The sequence below is a fragment of the Pygocentrus nattereri genome, chromosome 6, assembly GCF_015220715.1.
Source record: "Pygocentrus nattereri isolate fPygNat1 chromosome 6, fPygNat1.pri, whole genome shotgun sequence".
Classification (NCBI taxonomy): Eukaryota; Metazoa; Chordata; class Actinopteri; order Characiformes; family Serrasalmidae; genus Pygocentrus; species Pygocentrus nattereri.
The window spans coordinates 43,120,819-43,137,060 of record NC_051216.1 but is presented as its reverse complement, the minus strand read 5'-3'; the positions used below and the strand labels follow the sequence as shown (position 1 = coordinate 43,137,060).

The following is a 16,242-nucleotide window of genomic DNA, read 5'->3' as shown; positions in this document are numbered from 1 at the left end:
GGTCACTTGTGCAGCCATCTTGCTGATGATTCAGAGGGCATTCTGGGAATTTTCAACACTCCATTTGTAGTGCCTCTGAAAAATCTCTGTTTAAAGGGCCACGTAGCCACAAAACCTCACCCTACCCCTCCATCTCAACAACAATCGGGAAAACCCTACTCCTAAACGTGAATGCGCAAAACGGAGGGGTAGGGCTAAGTGTTAGGGGCAAGGGGTGAAAAAGGATTGGGCTGTAATAAGCAACCTGTTCCCATAAGCACCTCCTTCATCCTCAGAGACTTGAAAGTGAAATGAGCAGCATATATAGAAAAGAGCATCAGACAGGGAAGGAGTTCAAATGTTAGTCATGGCTACCTTATAATGTAGTTTCATGTAATTCTTCATAAATTTGAAACATTTTTGTCTAGTCATTTTGTGCAATCAAATCAAATCAAATCAAATTTATTTGTATAGCGCTTTTTACAACAGATGTTGTCACAAAGCAGCTTTACAGAATTTCAGAAAAGAAAAAGTTTCAACAGGACTGTAATAATATACAGAAACCCCCCAGTGGGCAAGCCAGGGGCAACAGTGGCAAGGAAAAACTCCCTCAGAACTGAGGAAGAAACCTTGGGAGGAACCAGGCTCACCAGGGGGGACCCATCCTCCTCTGGTCAAACTACCTACAAGTGATTATAATCATGTTTTCAACAAAAAGTAAGAAATGCAAACATTCACGCTATGACGTCTGATCACTTGCTTGCATGTACAGTCAGGAAATAAGCTATTTTTTATATTCTATAAATATAGATATATATTTTATATTCAATATATATTCTATTTCTATTCATTTGCTAAATGTAACATATAAAAAAAAAAAAACAAAGCTTAATGTGCCATTACTTTTGCACATACTACATTGTGTTTTACTCAATAAGTTAAATTCAGCAAGTAAACAATAACTGCATCTGCTTTAATAAAATGTGCATAGCAGGATACGTTAACAAAAATCAACAAAAGAGGATTTGACCAGGGGTGCCCAAACTTTTGCATTCAGCCATAAATCCTGCTTCACGTTCCTTCTATAGCATTTCCACAAGTTTCTATATGATCAGTGCTTTGACTGGCCATTCTTCTTTAATGTCTGTCGTGAATTTGCTTTGTGTTACTGTCAGCTTGCCATTGTAGCCAGTCATGAATTCTTTACTGTACTAGAAAGAACTTAACTAGACTGTTCACATATTTTGGCAAACCAACTCATATTCTCTTTAAGTTCTGTCTGGTACAATGTAGAAGTCATGTTTGGCTACAATGACAAGCTGACAGAAACATAGACTAATATATAAACATGTTTTATTTGTTATGTTTTTGGTTTGTCTATAATATCGTCTGTCATTGTGGAGAATCATGTTCTAAAATAAAAAAAAAAGTGCCAAAAAGCACTCTCTGAAGTGATGTTATAGCAAAACAACTTTTTGGTTTCCTAATGTACCTCTCAATGGTACTGTTGTCTGTGTTGCTATGGTCACCTGCAGTCTGTGTGCCAATCCTCAGAGTCAAGGGTGAATTAGCAGTTATGCATTGACTCCAGCATTTAGGACTCCAGTTTTATGGTTAAAACTGTGTAATATAATAAACAAATAAAAATTATTTCTTTCAGAATTTCAAACATGGGATCAACTCCAACAAAACTTAGTTAGTTTAAACGTTCCAATCCAGTAATTGCGTCAAATACAGGGATTAGTAACAAGAGCTTTCATGAAAGCTTAAAATTATATAGACATTTATAAAGATATTTATTCCAAGAACCATCACTATATTTTTTTTTTATATATTTTATATATAGTTTACATTTTTTATATATACATGGACGTTTCCCACTTTACTTTCAGATACACTGAATAAAGACACATGTAGATGAAAATTACATGTTGGATCTTTTCCTAATCATCTTGTCCTGTACCTTGTACCTGCGACATACGCAATGACAAAGTTGAATTCTATTCTATTCTATTCTATTCTATTCTATTCTATTCTATTCTATTCTATTCTATTCTATTCTATTCTCCTGTTTCCAACAGAATTCATCTCTGGTTCAACTGATAAACAAATGAAAGCTGGACAAGATGTCACTCTTCGCTGTGAGGTACAGAAGTAGTAACAGCAAAGTGGGAGAAGAATGGACGCAGCTTGGAATGTGTGGCGGTCAAGCACACAAAAAGACAAAGTGGTACAATGTTTAGCTTGACAATCAGGAACGCTGCAAAGGAAGATGAAGGAAAATACACATTAAACCTGAGGAACGAGTCTGGCCTCATGCTCTGCCATGGCCATTGTTGGTATGCATGACTTTTTAACTTGAGTGACTAAGAGCTTTATTCACACCCTAAAAGACTACTTACTGTAGCAGACTGCTCAAATTTCACATTCATAAAAGATTTTATATACCACGCACTGGGATGTGCCCCAACTTCTGCGGGTTTTACTTTCATGAGTTTCTCTATTTATGCAGATAAATTTGATCACAGCTGTTTTGAAGGTGTTGAGGACAATATTATTCCACTTTTGGCATAAGCACAAAAGCTACCTGCGTAAATTCAAGACTGACATTTTTAAATATTATAATAAGATTTTGAAATATTTCCAAATGTAGCCATAGAAACACATCCCAGAATATTGCCTGTAAAATCAAATGCTATTTAATCAACTGTTCTTCTGGAGGTACACAGCATTTACTATATAATATATAATAATAATAATAATAATACTTATTCCTACAAAAATTGATGCATTTATTGCAGAACTCAATAAATGGAGGAAGGTCCCATGGAAGCAAGTCCCCAATCATTCTTTTGACATCAGATAATGTGATCTAAACTTCGCATTAGTAACATGCTTGGCCGGCACAGGTAATAAGAGTTGACACAGTGCTCTTTTCCATAACTTGCTATTCACACTTCACTTTAAAAAGCAAAAAAACAAACAACAAGAAAGAATAATAATCATGTGATGGTCGACATTCAGCTGCCCTGAGAAGGCCCCGGTTCACAGAATTTATGTACATTATCAGTTTAATTAGGACACTGTTGGTTCTCTTTGTGTTGTGGCTATGTTGAGCTGCAAGTGAGCAATGAGCATAAGGGGAAAAAGGGAGGCGAGTTCTTGCTTTGGTTAAGGAGCAGAATGCCAATGTTGCTGCTTTCATGAAAGTGCATCTGGCACAGGAATGATGTTATGTGTAGCCACTCTAGCCACTTTTTAGGCTGTGAACCGAGAGTGGCATCCACTCTGAGCATTACTCTTATGCATCCAACCACATGTGCAGATGACAAACTTTTAAAAATTCAGCAATCTAAAATTCTGAACAAAAAATGTACCATTATACAAACCCAATTCCAAAAAAGTAGGGAATGCATGTGACATGCAAGTAAAAACAGAAAGCAGAGATTTATAGATCCACTTTGATCAGTAAATCCAAACTATTCCACGCTACAAAGTATAAAAATTGATGCCTTCAATACATTGCACATCCGTGAGATGATTTTTGAACATCTCAAACAAGTGATGCAAACATGCTTGGGTGTTAAAGCAGCATCCAGGGAAGGTCGAGACCGTTATGAGCAAGGATGAGTTGAGGCTCATCACTGGGTCCAAAAGGCAAGAGTGAAAATCAATTTACAAACAATGTTTCTCAGCAAATGATTGCAAATATGTTAGGTATTTCACCCTGTATGCAAGATAACATCAGAAGATTCAAAGAGTCTAGAGAAATCTGTGCAAACAGGAAAAGATCAAAAACCACAACTGATTCTCTGTAAAACTAATTGTGAGGGAGCAACATATGCTGCCTTCTATACATCGTCTTTTTCAGGGACATCCATGCTTATTCTGTCACGGTTGGCCCCTCCCATGTGTTCTTGTTTTGGTTGTGTAACTCCGCCCCTGATTGTTTTCACCTGTCCCTCATTGTTCCATGTATTTAAACCCTGTGTTTGCCCCTTGCATTTGTCAGTCTTTGTATCCTTGTATCTGTGTACCTGGTCTTTGTTTGTGTTGGTTCTGATCTTTTGGTATGTCAAACCCTAAATCTGTACGTGTCGACTCTTTGACCCTGGACTGTTATGACCACGACCCTGGATTTGCCCGTAATAAATTTCGCTTATCTCAGCGTGTGCGTCTGCCTCCTCGCTCCCCCTTACATATTCCAATAGGTATTGAGCCACGTTCTGCACATTACAACAATATGGCTGCATAATCAGACAGTGCAGGTGCTACACTGGCCTTCCTGCAGTTCGGACTGTCTTCCACTAAAAACGTGTGCAGCATACAACAAAAATGGATGAACGATGTGCAGCTGAAGACTTGAGAAGAAGACAACAGAACAAAGACAAAAATTACACATTCAAATCTGGACCATTTAGTGTCTTCAGTCCCCAAAAGATTATTAAGTGCAGTTAGAAGGAAAAATGGATCAATACAGAAGTGAACATGCTATCATCCCAAGTATTTGGGAATATGTTGCAGGCATCAAATTTGAAAAAAAAAAGATCATAAGTTAAATTTTGTGTTTTGAATTTAATTCCAGTCAAACAGAATTTACTAATCACTGCATAGCGTTTCAGACACTGTTCCAACTTTTTTGGACTTGTGTTATATGCGAAACCTTTAAAAAATAATACTTAAACTACAGCTTTAAAAGTATCAGTGAAAAAACTTTTGCCTGTAAATTCTGATTTCCTTAAATGTCATCTAGCACAGCTGACAGCAAAGAACATACTCTTTGTTTTGGGCCTGTTTTTTGTTGTAGCACTTTTTCGACATTCATACACGTTGCACAGAAACAACAGTCCATAACTGATACATTTGCATATCAGTGAAATGGCCCCTTGTCAAAGTAAGTGGTTCTGTATCATGTTAAGACACAACACTTTAGCCAGAACTCTGGCTTGTGAGACTAGGCTGCAGTAAAGTCTTTCTAAATGTTAGCAAACTAAGTTTCTGGTAAGCAATATTTATTACATCACCAAACAACTGAAGAAAATCATATCCAGTTGCACAATGTATGCAAGCATCCATTGTATACCTAGATGCTACAGCAGTAAAACAAGGTGTAAGTATTCTACCCAGCTCTGGTGAAAAATGCATTCTAACGGGACTAAAGATTTTTGTGACCTCTTGGATACATTGTTGATGTGGGTAGGCTGGCCACTGCTAGGAAGGTTCTCCACTCTTTCAAGTTTTCTCCATTCATGGATAATTGCTCTCACTGTGGTTCACTGAAGTCCCAGAGCCTTAGCAGTTTTATAGCCCTTTCCAGACAGGTAGACTTTGGTGAGTTTGTTTCACATCTAGATTTGAATTTCTTCAGAATGTGGCATCATGTGCTGCTTTCGGGGACCTCCTGGCCTGCTTCACATTGCCAGACAGGTTCTATTTAACACTAAGAGCTCCTCAGAGCTGCGTGTTCAGCCCTCTCTTGTATTCTTTGTACACCCATGACTGCTCAGCCAGACACTGCAATGTCATCATCAAATTTACAGATGACACCACGATTGTGGGCCTGATCTCCAATGACAATGAGGAGGCCTACAGAGACGAGGTCAACTTTCTAACACATTCATGCCAAGAGAACAGCCACTTGATGTCGACAAGACGAAGGAGGTCGTAGTGGACTTCAGGAAGCAAGAGAAAGTGCACACCCCCATCACCATCAAAATGAATCACTGTAGAGAGGGTCTGCAGCTTCAAGTTCCTTGGTGTTCACATCACAGAGGATCTGACACAGACGGCCAATCAGAACAGAGGTCATTTCAACATATACCAGCTTTAAAGGGACAGTAACAAAACCAGCCGGTTAACTATTATGTTATCAAGAGAGGCTGGAAAATAGTTTAGGATATGGCATTAGAGTAAAGTTTAGGCTGGATTTACACTGTAAAACTTTCATGCAACAAGTTGCATGTTATAAGTTGCCGCGTATACCATTTCTGTGCAACTTGACAGCTACAGGGAGCAATTAAAAAACTCAAAATCACCTGCAATACATTGTGAAAAGCCTTGCAAATGTTGATGCTTTGCACTATGCAACTCAAGTGCAATTTTGTGTCATATAAGTTTCATGCAACTAAAGTTGTATATAAATTTCACCATGTAAAACCAGCAAGAGAGGCATAAGTATGGAAAATTAACCAAAACAGGTGGGTTGGAGCTCAAGCTGGTCTTATATAAGAAGCTGGACAAAATAATTCATAGGAATAGTGCACAGATTGGGACACAAGTAAGTGACTCAGATTCAAATTGCACTAAAGTTGCATGTTGCAGCTCCCAACTCAACTTGGAGTCGCTCAAGATACAGACATAATAAAATACTACAAGAATGGTGTGAATACACAGTACAAGAAAGTTTGAATTCATATTGAACTACATAGGAAAAACTTTATAGTTAATCATTTTTAAAGATTTTAGAGTTTATGATTAAAATAAAACATGTTGGGAGATGAAGGGGATGAGGAGGCAGTATGCAAGTGTGAGCTGGGGGCTTTATTGGTGTCCATGATGCAAACAGTGATGAAAAAACAGAAACAAAAGAGAAAGCCAGAAAATAGCCAAAGAAACTCCTAGGACTACAAAACAAAGAACAAATATAACTAATCATGAATACAAATAAATTTGCAAAACAGGAAATCTGAAAACACAGTACAACAACAAACAACGGCAAGCAAGCAGCACATCAAGTACAGTGGGTATAAATACACAGAGAACAAACAAGAAACCCCTGGGATAAAGGAGTCTAGTAAGAGAGGAGTAAGGAAACCGAAACTAACAGATGCATCTAGCCAAAGACAAAGGCTGTTAAAACTGTGTAAGAACTGTGTGTTAGAACACTCAGCAAAGCTATAAGTGAATACCCAAGAGGAGCAAATTGGATGAACTCTAGTGTCCTCAAGTTGGGTTAACTTACTAATTATGGTAGCATTTTAAATTGAGCTGACTTATTTTTCTTAGAGTGAATGATGTCCATGCATTTTTACATAGTGAGACTGATTTGCTCAAATTAAGATTTTAAGTTGCACTTATGAATTGGGCAAAAACTAAAGAAATTAAACATAGGCCTAACGTAGGCCTTTTCGATTTCCCAGAAATCAGCTCCTTATAAGAAATTAACCTGTAAACACCTTACCCTTTCCCTCCTCCCCTTCATTATCCCAATGGAGTCAAGAGTGAAAGTAAATTGAGCATATAAAAGAAGAGCTGCAAACACAGAGCATCAGACAGAGAAGGAGCCACAGACCTCAGCATCACTTCTGAGAAAGGTGAGATAAGCTGCTGTAACATGTTCAAAATCTCAGATTGTATTTTTTTCTGTTATTCTGCCTTCAACAAATGCTCACTGTATGATGTTTGATGGCTTGCTTGGATGTGCTATTTCACAGTTTACCACTTTATCTATACAGTTTAAATATGACATTTGTCTGCAAATTCAAGTGGATAAATTGCATTTGTTTGCTGAATTTAACATATTGGGGAAAAATAAACATAAAATAAAGATGTGTCTCAACTTTAGGTCACATGTATTGTTTTATTTTTTCCCAATATATTCAATTCAGGTAGTAAAGATCTAATTTGATCAGGGGCATCTAAACATTTGCATACTACTGGGCCTACTGCTTCAACTGTCCTCAGCATTTCTACAGGATTTGAGGTTTGACTTGGCCACTCTGCTTTCTTTCTTTTAATGGATGGTTCTTTAAAGAAAAACTGAACGGATATTTAGGGGACCAAAAGTGATTCTTCATCATTCCATTCCACAAGCTCAGTGGCAAATGGTTAGGCAGTTTGACATGTTGTCATGTTACGAATTCACAGTTTCAACCTTCACACAGGCAAAATAAAGATTTTGCCATCTCCATAAACATTTATATATCGCTGTTGTTGGAAGAAAACCTTGCATCCCCAAAAAGGTATCTTTACAGGAGAAGGTGAAAAACTATTTTACGTCTAATGTAAGTCAATGGAACAATGTACACATTGCAGTGAGTCAGAATGAGTTAGATAGAAAAGAAGCAAGAAGCTTTAGTAGTAAAATTGTGACCGAGATGTTGTCAAAAAGCAGGCACAGGTCAACTCCAAAACAGGCAGAAGGCATGGAAAAACAAACATAATACAAGGCAGACAAGCTGAAAGGGGATCAGGCAAAAGGTCCATCATACGCACATCATTCCAAAAGTACAACATGGTGGTGGTAGTGTGATGGTCAGGGGCTGCTTGGCTTCTGCAGGACCCGGATGACTTATCACTACGGATGGAACCATGAGTTCTACTCTCTATCAGAAAATCCTGAAGGAGAATGTTTGCCCATCAGTTTGTGACAAAGTTTCAGCACGCAAGCAAGCCCACCTCTGAATGGCTCAAAAGAAAGAAAGTTAAGGCTCGTTTGCTTCAAACTCCTGAGGCTGATTTAAAAGAATTCTGCAAAGAAGAGCGCACCAGAATTCCTCCACAGCGATGTAAAAGACTCAATAAAAGTTATGGCAGATGTTTGATTATATTTGTTAGTGGCAAAACATGGCACAACCAGTTATTAGGTTTAAGGGTGGGGGCACTTACTTTTTCACATGAGTGATATACACTCCTGGGCAAAAAATAGGCCAAGTCCAAATGGCAAATGATTAAGATTTTTTTACGATCTTAAGAACAGAGTTTTAAACAATATAGATAAAGTAATGTAAAACAAGATTTTTCTGCATTTGATTTCTTTAAATGTTGAAGTTTAAAGAAAAAGCACTGATGGCTTAAATCAGTTGAAAAACACCACCAAACTAATTTGTGTTTTTTGGGTTTGGCCCATTTTGTGCAGGCATTTATCTTCAGTAAATGGAATGATCTTTTAAACACTGCATTTTGTGTTTACTTGTGTCGTCTTTATCTTGTATTAAAACTAATCAGATGATCTGAAATATTCAATTATGACAATTCAGCAAAGACGAAATTGGCTGAGGGTCAAATACTTTTCCTCGGTTTCATTGCAATGAAAATGGAGATCTTCCATCTCCTGGCCAAGTCCATTTGGCTTCAGTAGACTCCTTCTGGCGATGTAAGGGTGTACAGGTACCATTTAGTTTGTTGGAAGAATGTGTTAGTAATGAAAATAATCGGACTCACAAAAAGCGACCACTCGTTCTTCTGCTTCCTTCCTGTTTCCAAGGCCATGTTGTCCAACAGCTGTTGAATTATTTCCTTTCCTATCTAGACTTTAGTGTTCCAATACCCAATCACCAGCAGTGCATTGTGTTTGTGGGTTTTTTTTTTCTTTCAATATCAGCCTGAGTTTGTTTATAGTCACCATCTTAACTTATATATTTTTGCCACACTGGGAGGAATTATGGCTTTAATATATATTAAAAATGACATTTTTGTCTTCTAGAGATTCAAACATGGAGATTCAGATCATCTCCAACAAAACCTGGTAAGTTTAAATGATCCAAAGAGGACAGCATTCATTAGGCTATACGGCACCTATCTACACCTTTCATGACAACTGACTTAAGCCCATACAGACATTTAGAAATGTTTGTTCCAATAATGCTTCACTTATTAGAACATGTATTAAGATGTATGTACTAATATGTATTAATATAAATATATTTGGTCCCACTTTATATTAAGTGTGTCGAATAATGTGTAGATACACATGAATAACATAGGCAACAACACTGTAACTACTAATGATTTAGTCAAAGTTACAGATGGATTACAGAAGTACACCCTTTGTAATTACATGTGTATATACTTCAGTTTTGCCTCATGTAATTACTGAAGTGTATCAACAGTTGTAGCAGCCTGTTCTATCATGTAATTACACAAGGGTAATAACAAATGTAATTACATTTGTAGTCAGACTAGAACAGCATTTGTTTTCAGAAGTCTTTTCCAGTAGTAAAGGTCAGTCTGTAATATCTTAATTATATTAAGATATTAATTATATTAAAATAGTATGTACACTGTATCTGCCAGCTTTAATAACATTTAGCCAGCATTTATGTTGCTAATGCTGTGACACTGTAACCAGTTTCAGCTTTAAACCAGTCTGTAATGTGACAGAACAGCAGACGTCCCTTAACATGTGACTTTAATGACATTAATTTAATGTGTTGAATTAAACCCAAAGCAGTGTCTATATTACCACTGCATTATTACACAGTAACTACATAACTATAAAGTGTAACTTTAACACTACAGTACAGTACAGGAAAGTTCCTGTGTAGTTATGAAATATTACAGAATGGCATTAATTATGCAATGTGATTAGGTTACCTTGTTTACACAGTTATGTACATTAATGTGATGTTACATAAAACACTTCTCTTTACTTTTGGAAAAGATTTCTGATCTGTATTGTATCAAAATGAAATGCTTGTGTAATTATATGAGACAAAACAGAAGTTGATACACAAATGTAATAATGTAGGCTATGCTACACTAATCCATCTGTAATATTGACTAAGTTGTTAGTAGTTCAGTTCAGAGTACTTTATTAGTCCCATACAGGGCAATTCATTTGCAGCCTGCTCATCGTTACTTTGTAATTCCTTTGTTTTTGCACATATTGTTCATGTGTAACTCCACAGTTATTAGAGACACTTCATATAAAGTACAAAGCCGCAAAGATAACTCCAGATAAACACAGACCAGAGAAGTCAGGCAAAAAAGGGTAAAGTCATAATATAGGAAATCGGTCAGAAGCAGAAAATCACAATATAGAAATGAAACACTGTGGTGAGCTGCTAGTGAGCAATGAGGAAAAGAGTTGAAAAGGAAGGTGCACACCGGCTGAAGGAGGGGAGCACCAGCAAAAGAAAAGAAAAAGAAAAAGAAAAGAAAATCCGGGTCCAAGCACCCATGAGCGGCGACAGAGGAGGAAGAGGAAGAAGAGGAAGAAACCTTGAGAGGAACCAAGACTCAGAAGGGGAACCCGTCCTCCTACGGTCGACACCGAATAGCAAACATTATTAGTATAAAGTATTATAGTACAAAATGGGAAAAACAGGCGGGCAGTGATTAATTTGATTAGTTTATGATTATGCTGTAGCAACAGCATCTGAAGGTGAGGACTGCACAGCGTTGTAAAGCAATAAGCCCAGTGGTGGTCAAGCCGGTCCGGCTGGTGAGCAGTGGCACCCGATCAAGGCAGAAGAGGCAACGGCATCAGACGCACAGCATGGGCAGCTAACTTTAGCCACTCTACCCAGTAAACTGGAACAAGAGCTGCATGACTGAACGCAAGCCGACTATGACGGAGCTCAGCTTGGCCTGCGTATCACGCCATGATAAAAAAACAGTGAACTAGACAAATAAAATAATGAAATAAATAAAAACAATAATTAGTATGGCATGCTGGTTTGGACATTTTTAAGCTTCTGTTTCTCTGGCCACAAGCACGTTTTAGATCAGTGGAAGGGGCATCGGGAATATTCAGTGAGTATTTATAAAACCAGTATTAGCAAAACTCATAAATTAAACTCATTATATATAATTTTTTTTGTCTGTGTGGGTGGGTGGGGGGTGTACTTATAACTGACATATAATAAAATTTTCATGTCTATTACAAAACAAGGATAATGTCACGATTGGCCCCTCCCAGTCCTGTCCATGTGCTTTGTGTTTTCGATCTTCCATGTGCATTTGTTTTGGCTCAGCCCCCTTGTTTGCTGACTCCGCCCCTGATTGTTTTCACCTGCCCCTATTATCCTTGTCTTTGCTGGTCTTTGTTTGATGTGTTTGATCGTGCTGTTGGTTGTTCTTGTTATCTGCACTGTAGCTTGTATATTGGTGTCTGTACTGTTCTGCTTTATCATGTCTGTCCCCCGATCAATCCGTGTTGCCTATGTGAACCTGGACCGTTTAGACTATGACCCTGGATTTGCCCTTAATAAATCTCACTTATCGCACGTGCGTCTGCCTCCTCGCTCCCCGTTACAGATAATACTGTTTTGTCATAACATCACATTTTTTTTTGATAAACATACACTCAGTCTGAAATTACTGCCTGCAACATGCTTTAAAGCTGCAATGGGGGCAGTTTAACACTGGCAGTAGTGTGAAACGTTTAATGCTTGTGCATTGCACGATGCTTGACGTTTGACCCCTAAGACAGCACTCAATAAAACCAGGCTAAAACCAGAAGTCAGCAGTGTTTATTATTTCTTCAAACAGCCCATGAAAATCAGATGTGCTACATATGCAAGCTCATCCATTGCCTACTTATACACAATGCCAGTGGAAGAGTTTATTAAGTATTCAGCCACCATTACATTTCCAGAGTATTACGTCCGGCTCTGCTTATAATAACACAGTCTGGCTGAAATGGGGCTTTACGCTTAGGATTTGAGGCACGACTGTAGTGGTTCAGGACTGAGAACGTACTTGTTATTTGCAACCCAGTCCATTTTTCCCATCTCTGGTACTTCAGACTGATTGTTCATTTTCAATTTGCCTCTTAGACAGGATCCAATGATAACAGCCCTAAAAGACTTCCGAATTAGAAATGAGGAAGTCAGAGAGCTTCGCTTCCTTTTGCATGGCCCAGTTGGAGCAGGAAAGTCAAGCATCATCAATACAATCAAAAGCATTTTTGAAGGACATCAGTTCATCAACTGTCTGGCTTCTTCAGATTTAAACAGTGGCATCAGTGGAAATAGTTTTACAACTAAGGTGAGTACACGTGAAGAAATATGTCATTTGGTCAAAGATATGTATTCAAATGTTACACATTTGACTTAAGAAATTGGACCTTATCTAAAAACCTTATCTAAATCTAATTTCTGAAGCCTACAGTTAACTCTCCTCTTTAAACTGCTCCAGCACTTGTACACACACCGGGCCCACAGTATCTTACTCTTCTAAATTTATGTCGTACATTGTTAGAAGGTGTAAGCTTTCAGCTGGATAACATTAACTTTAACATTAGCTAAATTTACTGAAAGGTACCAAAACATGAAACATTTCGGTAAATGATCAACTGGGTTTTATATTCATAAACACTGACTGGCCACTTCAGTAAATACACTTTCTTTTTATCTAGATTCTCCATTTTATCAGCTCCACTTAATGTATAGGTGCACTGTGTAGTTCTTCAATTACAGACTGTAGTCCATCTGTTTCTCTGATACTTTGTTTATTGTTATTATTATTATTATTATTATGCATTTCTAGTACGAGAAGTTCTCTGTTGGAACTTTACCTTTTGCCTTCTATGATGTGATGGGCTTTGAGGAAGGACAATCACAAGGGGTGCACTCTGATGACATCTCAAGGCATTAAAGGGCCACATACTAGACAACTATGAAGTAAGAGTTTGAACTATGAAGTCTCACACACACAAACACACACACACACACACACAGTCCTATATTTCTCATGTTTCCATAAAAAAAATGTCTCTTCTGTTCAGTTCAAGGAAGAATACTCAATGTCTGAAGACAATAGATATTACATCAGTGACCCCACTCTGAATGATCAGATTCACTGCCTAGTGAGTGTTATTGCAGCAAAGTTGCTCTAATGGACGATAAAGTCATCCAGAAAATGAAGACCATCAGAGCAGAAGCCAGTAAACTAAGTGAGTTCACTCTTATATCTGTCACTTGATTCAACAAGAAGAACAAGAAATCGTCTATTAAATTGAACATTTGCAACATTTTCACACTACTGACAAAACAACTACATTCTGAAATCTTCTAAAATGTAGTTCCCTGAGACTTTTGTTGCGAAGTCGTAATGTAAAAAGTTACAAATGTTGCACTGATGTTATTTTACTGTATTTCAATTTTAATATCACATAATAATTTGCCACGCATGAAACTCTCAGTGTATCAGCCAAATTTATCAGAAATGCAAAGCGTAGCGGTGACACATTTGAATTCGGCTACATAACATTGACATAACCATTTCATAAACATGGACTTAAATCATGTGTGGTCATAAATTGTCATAGCTGATGTCATATCTTGTCATGTCATGTAAATTTTTGCTGAATCAGCTCTAGTTTGCTGTCAGGCAACCACATCTGTCATGGCCATTACTGCTAATGGGGAAATTATAGTTATATTACTGAATAAAAGCTGACATGGCAATTCATGACAGCATATAACATCTGTCATGACATGTTTATGTCAATGATATGTATGTCAGTGTTGTGTAGCAGGGCTTAAATGAAATGTTACCAAAGTTAAAACAGGATAACAGACTGTGGAAACATATTTGACACAAATAACAGTCTATATAATCATCACTAACAATCCTTCACTGACCCTATGGGGGCACTCTTAGCACTAATCTTCCGCGAGCTACGAAAATTTTCGTAAGGGAAACCAGCGACCATGTAGCCCACTCCCCTGCTGTGAAGCGATTAACGCCCATTGTCTTGGTAATGATATGGAGTGCGGTGGAAGTGGAAACCCCCCATGCCCACAGAAAGCTCCTACAGCTCCCAAAGCACCTAACATGACACAACTTGAAGGTGAACTTCAAGTTACAACCCGAGTGTATATGTTACCGATCCGACAGCGCGACGGAGAATCTGTAGAATCGTGTTTCAAAAGTTATAATTCAAGGGCGCGTAGTAGCGACGGACGGAGCAGTGGCGATTTCTCTAAGACTGCAAGGGAAGCTCAGCTCATAGCAAGGACTTCATAACACATGCAATAACCGTACTGAATAACTTTATAAAGCAGTGTTTGGACATTCATGAGCAAACTTATTCCAGTAGGCTCAAGACAGTATGAGATATTTTATGAAGTAAATGACTTTGCATTGACAGAACTGAGGTAATTAACATTTGTTCTATTCTAACCCTATTTTGTTAATCGTCAACAAATGGAACACAAATGGAACAAAATAGCTAAAGCACTATGGAAGTCTCTTTCATAAATGTATTATATTTAAAGTTACAAATAATGCAAAATATCTTTATAAATACATTATACATCACCACTTTATAACAGAGTCTGAAATAATAATTATTACCATCTAAGGAAATATATAATAAACTTTTAATTGCCATTGAGAACTTTTATGCCTAACAACAGGATGTTCGTGATAATTGTTTTTATTGTTATAAGACTAAATAAATGCTTCATCTGATGCTGTTTGTTGAGCTCTGATTTTAAATTTCTAATGTTATAGTTAAAATGCGTGTATAAACGGCTAAATCATTAACAATTATAATTCCTATACTATTTCTACCATTCAAAATAATTGCTGACTATTTGTATTTCACTAAAAATGATAATTCAGATTGTACCATTTCTTAATGATTTAACAAAATATTAGTTAAGTTCAGTTTATTAGGGTCTGTTATTATTCATTGTTACTAATTGTACTTTTGTAATTGAACTCAAATAGAAATATACAAAACTGATGCTTTTTAATCGTTGTAGGAATGACAGAAATATTTGTTACTTTTCTATTAAGGTCAATAATACATCAAGTCAAATCATTTACTTCTTATGTCATGTTATGTCACTATCTTAATCTGTTCATAAATGTTCATAAATAGGTATTATATTTATAAACATGTTATTCAGTGCTTATGCGTGTATCTTGAAAACCATGTTTCCTTCAAAAAAAAGCTGTTTTTGTTACTAAACTCTTCAGTCAGTTAGTTCAGCTGGAAAAATGCATGGAAATCATTCATAAGGAAGAGATGCAGAACAATATTTAAGCTGATGTGCTACACGTAGTTTCAGCTTCATTGAATGATGGAAATCAGCAAAATATTTGATTAAGGCAAAAAGCATTCATTTTCTATGAATGTCACTTTTGTAAGCATGAGTAAACACATTTGTAGCATGTTATAATGCATGCATAAGGCATCATAAACATGGCTATAAACAAACATTCATAAAAATGCATTACACATTATAACCATGCTTATTATGCATTATGAATTGTTAACATCATGCATTATAAGAAGTGTTTAACCAATTATAAGAGCTTGTAAGGTTGTATTTTTCCGCTCTAATTGAAGTGAAGCGTACTGTACTAAAGCCTTCTCCAGTGTTAAGAATGAGGCTTCAAGTTCCTGAAGGATTTACTGAAACACTACAACATACACAGTAAAGCACATTACAGGCTTCAAACGTCAGAGTTTAAACTAGTGCTGCCATTGGTGTTTTACCCAATGTGGGAAAGTCAGTGTAAACCACTGCTAACATACACCACCGTTAGCCTAACACTAACTTAACACTGCATATCCAATAGAAT

At 37.1% G+C, this 16,242-nt stretch overlaps 1 pseudogene; it reads left to right on the top strand.

The window, feature by feature from the left end:
* The first annotated feature begins 720 nt into the window (after positions 1-720).
* Positions 721-13,626, top strand: LOC108430466 (annotated as a pseudogene).
* Positions 13,627-16,242: the final 2,616 nt, after the last annotated feature.